This window comes from Trichosurus vulpecula, chromosome 1, assembly GCF_011100635.1.
Source record: "Trichosurus vulpecula isolate mTriVul1 chromosome 1, mTriVul1.pri, whole genome shotgun sequence".
Taxonomy (NCBI): Eukaryota; Metazoa; Chordata; class Mammalia; order Diprotodontia; family Phalangeridae; genus Trichosurus; species Trichosurus vulpecula.
Genome location: NC_050573.1, coordinates 152,748,616 through 152,755,324, shown reverse-complemented (window position 1 = coordinate 152,755,324; position 6,709 = coordinate 152,748,616).

Here is a 6,709-nt window from a genome sequence, read left to right as displayed (position 1 = left end):
CTGGACTCTTCTGTTTTGTCTTAAAATTTGAACATATGGTGCAGATATCATGAGAGACTTGATTCATTAATTTATGTGACTGAGAGTTGTTACAATGTCTTAAAATTAGATTGAAGCACTATTTTGATTGATTTTATTTTAACTTTTTTAACGCTCCTGAGGTCACATAGACCTATCTGACTGGTTTGTGGTGTGAAGCAAAAGCTCAGCCAGGTTGGTTTTTCTTAAAAGTAAATGCATTTTTTTTTCCTCTGAGAGATAACATTCACATACATACAGATACCTTCAGGCATATACATATAACTGATGTGCTATGCTTGTGTGTATATGCACATATTCCTTGCTTCACACTTATATTCTGTTGCCTGAGAAATATGATAAAACCTGAGAAAGTTGTTTTGTTTGTATCCTGGTACATAGGAAACTAACCTATTTTAGAAGTCAGGTGGAACTGTTCTGAGAAGGCTTTTGCATTTTTAATCTATTGACTATATATTTTTATAATGAAAAATCCTCAGTTACTATTTTTCTTATAGAACGTGATCAGATATTTTTCTTGTAGTACAAATACATAATTGAGTACATTTTGCTTTCTTGTTTTGTTCCTTTTTCTTTTAAAACAGTCTCTTCTGAGATGCTATACTTTCCCCCTAAATGCCTTTTTCTGCACTTTTAAAAAAATGAGTGAAAAAGCAAAACAAAACTATCTCATTTTTTACAAACTTTACTCATAAATGAAATTTGTACTGTGCTGCACTGATCCTTGAAGCTGTAACCAAATTGCTGGCAGTTGTAGTTGGAGGAAGAAAACAAACAATTTTCTGTAGGGCGGGAAAAACAGTTTTAAGTGGAAAGTATCTTAAAGAAATTCAAAGCCATTGGGGCCTGATATAAAAATTGTAATAAGTTAATGTTACAGGTTAATATTACAATTTCTTGTTGATGTATACATTGAATAAGTATACTTATGCCCATTTTGAATTTTTTATAAAATGGGTTTGAATTGTGTTTGTGTAACTTAAAGTTTTTGAAAGGGCTCAATACTTGTAATCTGTTTTCTGTCAGATTTACTAGTTTTTGTGCTCAAATATATGATGTAGCTTTTTAATCAGTGTTTTAGTATTTCTTTATCCTCATTGATTTAGAACTAGAAGAGATATTAGAAGTTACCTAATCCAACCATCTAGAAGTACTAGAATTGAATATTTCTCCAATAGGCCAGGTGTGGAAATTCACATCAAGAGGCTGAAATTTGAGGCCCCTACCCCAAGTTATCTTCTCATGACATCAAATAATTTAATAATAAAAAGCCCTTGGGTTTTATGTGGGATATTTTTTCAAAAGCATGTTAAACAATTACATTTTCAGTGGAAACTTTATTGATGAGTAGACATGAACATATCCCAGAGGAGAACCAACGTTATAGGAAGTAAACATTCTATTTCAGTCTTAAAAATGAACTTTAGGACTTCATGACTGCATACTGGAAATGAGTCTAGTCAGGGTCCTAGATTTGATTCCCGAATGGATCAGTTAGTTTTCATCTGCTTCATTGTCAGAGAGTGTATCTTACATCCCACAGATACATGCCATTGATCACAAGGGAAGGCTATATGGACAGATGGACTCATACAGATTAATTTCCATTACTAGAAAGGGATTAAAAGTTCATGTCTTAACTGTTGCTGTTCATTCCCCAAAGGACCACATAAAATATGTGATATATATCCTTCTGGATTAGTCAGTCATCAGGAATTTATTAAGTGCTTACTATGTGCCAAGCACTGTGCTAAGGATACAAAGCAAGGCACAAACTTCCAGCCCTCAAGGAACTCACACTAATAGGATAGACCAACATGAAGATAACAATGGACATAAAAGATTTTTACAGAGTAAGTGGAAGGTAATCTCAGAAGAAAGGCAACAGAAACTGGGGGCACCTGAAAAGGCCATCTACAGAAGGTAGAATTCAAGATGAGTCCTGAAATAAACCAGAGAAATTAGGAGGTGGAGGTGAAGAGGAGGGAGAGTGTTCGGGCATGGGTTCTGGTTGCCCTGTTCCCCAGTCAGCCCTCCCTTCTGTCATCCCACTCCCCTCCCCCTTTTCCCTTACTTTCTTGTAGGGCAAGATAAATTTTTACTCCCCATCGCCTGTGTATCTTATTTCCTAGTTGCATGCAAAAACTTTTTTTTTTGTTTTTGAACATCTGTTTTTACATCTTTGAGTTCCGAATTCTCTCCCCTCTTGCCTTCCCACCCACTTCCCTAAGAAGGCAAGCAATTCAACATAGGCCACATGCGCATCATTATGTAAAACCCTTCCACAATGCTCATGTTGTGAAAGACTATATTTTGCTCCTTCCTAACCTAACCCCCTTTATTCAATTTTCTCCCTTGACCCTATCACTTTTTGAAAGTGTTTGGTTTTGATTACCTCCTCCCCCTATCTGCCCTCCCTTCTATTATCCCCCCTTTTTTATCTCCTCCCTCCTTTCCTGTGGGGTAAGATACCCAAATGAGTGTGTGTGGTATTCCCTCCTCAGGTCAAATCCGATGAGAGCAAGATTTACTCATTCCCCCTCACCTGCCCCCTCTTCCCTTCCTACAGAACTGCTTTTTCTTGCCACTTTTATGCGAGATAATTTACCCCCTTCTATCTCTCCCTTTCTCCCTCAATATATTCCTCTCTCATCCCTTAATTTGATTTTATGTTTTTAGATATCATCCCTTCATATTCAGCTCACCTTGTGCCCTCTATACACACACACACACACACACTCACATATACATACATACACATAAACATATACATATATATATATTCCCTTCAGCTACCCTAATACTGAGGTCTCATGAATCATACATATCATCTTTCCATGTAGGAATGTAGACAAAACAGTTCAACTTATAGTAAGTCCCTTGTGATTTCTTTTTCTTCTTTACCTTTTCATGCCTCTCTTGATTCTTGTATTTGAAAGTCAAATTTTCTGTTCAGCTGTGGTCTTTTCACTGAGAAAGCTTGAAAGTCCTCTATTTTATTGAAAGTCCATATTTTGCCTTGGAGCATGATACTCAGTTTTGCTGGGTAGGTGATTCTTGGTTTTAATCCTAGCTCCATTGATCTCTGGAATATCATATTCCAAGCCCTTTGAGCCCTTAATGTAGAAAATGCCAGATCTTGTGTTATTCTGATTGTGTTTCCACAATACTCAAATTGTTTCTTTCTGACTGCTTGCAGTATTTTCTCCTTGATCTGGGAGCTCTGGAATTTGGTGACAATATTCCTAGGAGTTTTCTTTTTGGGATCTTTTTGAGGAGGCGATTGGTGGATTCTTTCAATTTCTATTTTACCCTCTGGCTCTAGAATATCAGGGCACCACCTCTGCTGCCGCCAGGATGGTGGCTGAACCGCGAACTCCTTTCATTCCCCACAGCTTTTCCTGTTAACCTTCTCTGTTGTCTTTGGTGTTTGTGGGTTGAGAAGTCTGGTAACTGCCACAGCTCACTGATACAGGGCGCTAGGGCCTGTTCCGCCTGGCTCCCGGTCTGGTTGGTCCTGCTGCCGCCCACGCTGGACTCCACTTTCCTTCGCTCCCAGCTCTGTGCGTGATAGACCTCATCCAGCGACCATCCAGGCTGTCCTGGGCTGGAGCCCTCCTTCCCTTTGCTATTTTGTGGATTCTGCAGTTCTAGAATTTGTTCAGGGCCGTTTTTTATAGGTTTTTGGTGGGACTTGGTGGGGAGCTCACACAAGTCCCTGCTTTCCAGCCGCCATCTTGGCTCCGCCCAGAAACCTTGTTTTTTAAATTGAACTTTTATATATTTGTATTTTAAAAAAAAATTTATTAAAAGCATTTTAAAATTTTGTTTCAACTTCTCACCCTTCTACTGAGAGGACAAGCAAAGTGATATCAATTATACATGTGAAATAATGCAGAATATTTCCATATTAGCCATACTGAAAAAAAGGCAAAAAATATGAACTGAGAAAATTATATTTTAGTTTGTATCAGTTCTTTCTCTGGGGGTGCATAACATTTTTTTCATTGTGAGTCTTGGAATTTTCAATTGCTATATTGATCAGAGTAGGTAAGTCTTTCACATTTGATCATTATAAGATGTCATTACTGTGCATAATGATTTTCTGATTCTTTTTACTTCACTTTACATATAGGTCTTGACATGTTTTTTTCTGAAACCACCCCTTCATCATTTCTTATATCACAATAGTATGACATGACGATCGTTTGCCACAACTTGTTCAACCATTCCCCCATTGATGAGTTTCCCTTCAATATCCAATTCTTTGCTACTACAAAAAGAGCTGCTATAAATATTTTGTGCATATAGGTTCTTTTCTTTTTTCGATTGCAGTACAGACCTTGTAGTGGCACTGTTACGTCACAGAGGTCACAGTTCTTTGGGCTTAGTTCTAAATTATTTTCCAGAATGGTTGGACCAGTTCACAACTCCACTTTCTGTTTATTAGTGTGCCTACTTTCCCCTTCAGAATCATCATTTCTGATAGGTGTGAGGAGGTACCTTAGAGTTGTTTTAATTTGCATTTCTCTGATCAATAGTGATTGAGAGTATTTTTCGTATGACTAGTAAATTTTGATTTCCTCTGAAAACTGTCCATATCTTTTGACCATTTCTTAATTTGGGAATGGCTCTTATTTTCATAAATTTAACTCAGTTTCCTGTATATTTGAGAAATAAGGCCTTTATTAGAGAAACTTATGTAAAAAAATTTCATGTTGTCTACAGTACTTTTTACCAAAATAGTTTCCTTGATTATCTCTTTTAATTAGGTATGTTTTTGCTTTTGCTTTAAGATCATGATTGCTACCCTTGTCAACTTCAGCCAAACTCTGCCCAGGCCCTTTATTTTTACTTTATCTCTTTCTGTTTCAAGTGTGTCTCTCGTAATATTGTTGGACTCTGCATTCTACTATTGGCTTGCTTCCATTTTATAGATGAGCTTATCCCATTCACATTCACAATTATGATTATTAACTGTGTATTTCTTTCCATCCTATTCTGTTTATCCTCTCTTTTTATCCTGTCGCTGTTCAAAAGTCTACTTTGCTTCTGACTACTGTCTCCCTTAGTCTGTTCTCCATTTCATCATTCTCTTCCCTTCCTATTTCCCTATTGGGTAAGATAGATTTCTGTATCCAATTGAGTGTGTGTATATGTGTATGTATTCCTTTTTTGAATCACTTCTGATGAGAGTAAGGTTCAAGCATTGCCTGCCACCCCACCATTTTCCCTTTCACTATAAATAAAACCTCTTCCTTGCATACCTCCTTTATGTGAGAAAATTTTCCCCTTTCTACCTCTCCCTTCCCTCTTCTACCAGTGCATCTCTCTTACCTCTTCATTTCTTTTTTCTTTTCTCTTTTTGGAGATCATCCCAGCATAATTGACTCACATAGTCTCACACTCTTTTTGTTTGGACTCCTAGCTGCCCCCAAACCGATAAAGTTCTTAGGACTTACATGTATCATTTTCCCATATAGGAATATAAACAGTTTAACCTTATTGAGTCCTTTGTGATTACTCTTTGATTTTTTTTTTTGTACTTCAGTCTTGTGTTTGAATATCAAAATTTCTGTGTAGCTGGGGTCTTTTCATGAGGAATGCTTGAAAGTCCTCAATTTCAGTAAATATCTATTTTTACCCTTAAAGAATTATACTCAGTTTTGCTGGATACATTATTCTTGGTTACAATCCTAGCTCCTTTGCTTTCTGGAATATCACATTCCAGGCCCTTCAGTCCTTTAGTGTGGAAGCTGCTAAATCTTGTGTAAACCTGACTGTGGCTCCACAGTATTTGAATTGTTTCTTTCTGTCTGCTAGCAATATTTTCTCCTTTACCTGGGAGCTCTGGAATTTGGCTATTCTTGAGATTTTGCATTTTGGGATCTCTTTTAGGAGGTGATCAGTGGGTTGTTTCAATTTGTATTTTAACCTCTGGATCTAAGATATTGAGGCAGTTTTCCGTGATGATTTCTTAAAATTTGATGTCTAGGCTTTTTTTTTTTTGGATCATGCCTTTCAGGTAGTCCAATAATTCTTAAATTATCTCTCCTGGATCTATTTTCCAGTTCAGTTACTTTTCCAGTGAGATATTTCACATTTTCTTCTTTTTTATTCTTTTGACTTTGTTTTATTGTTTCTTGATGTCTCATGGAGTCATTAGCTTCCATTTGCCCAATACTAATTTTTAAAGAATCATTTTCTTCAGTGAACTTTTGTGCTTTTTTCTATTTGGCCAATTCTGTTTTTAAAGGAATTCTAAAGTGTATTTTTGTTACTCTTTTACCATTAGTCCCATTCTGTTTTTTTAAGGCATTATTTTCTTCAGTATTTTTTTTCGGTTGTTCCTTTTTTACCAAGCTGTTAATTCTCTTTTCATGGTTTTCTTGAATCATTCTAATTCCATTTTCTAATTTTTCCTCTACTACTCTTATCTGTTTCTGTAACTTGCAAGAATTCTTGCTGGCTGTGCATCCAGTTAGCATTTTTCTTTGAGGCTTTGCTTGTAGCTGTTTTCACGTTGTTGTCTGCTAAGTTTATGTCTTGGTCTTCTTCTTCTTCTTCTTCTTCTTCTTCTTCTTCTTCTTCTCCTTCTTCTCCTTCTTCTCCTTCTTCTTCTTCTTCTTCGCTTTTTGGCAGGACAATTGGGGTTAGTTTCTTTAAATTT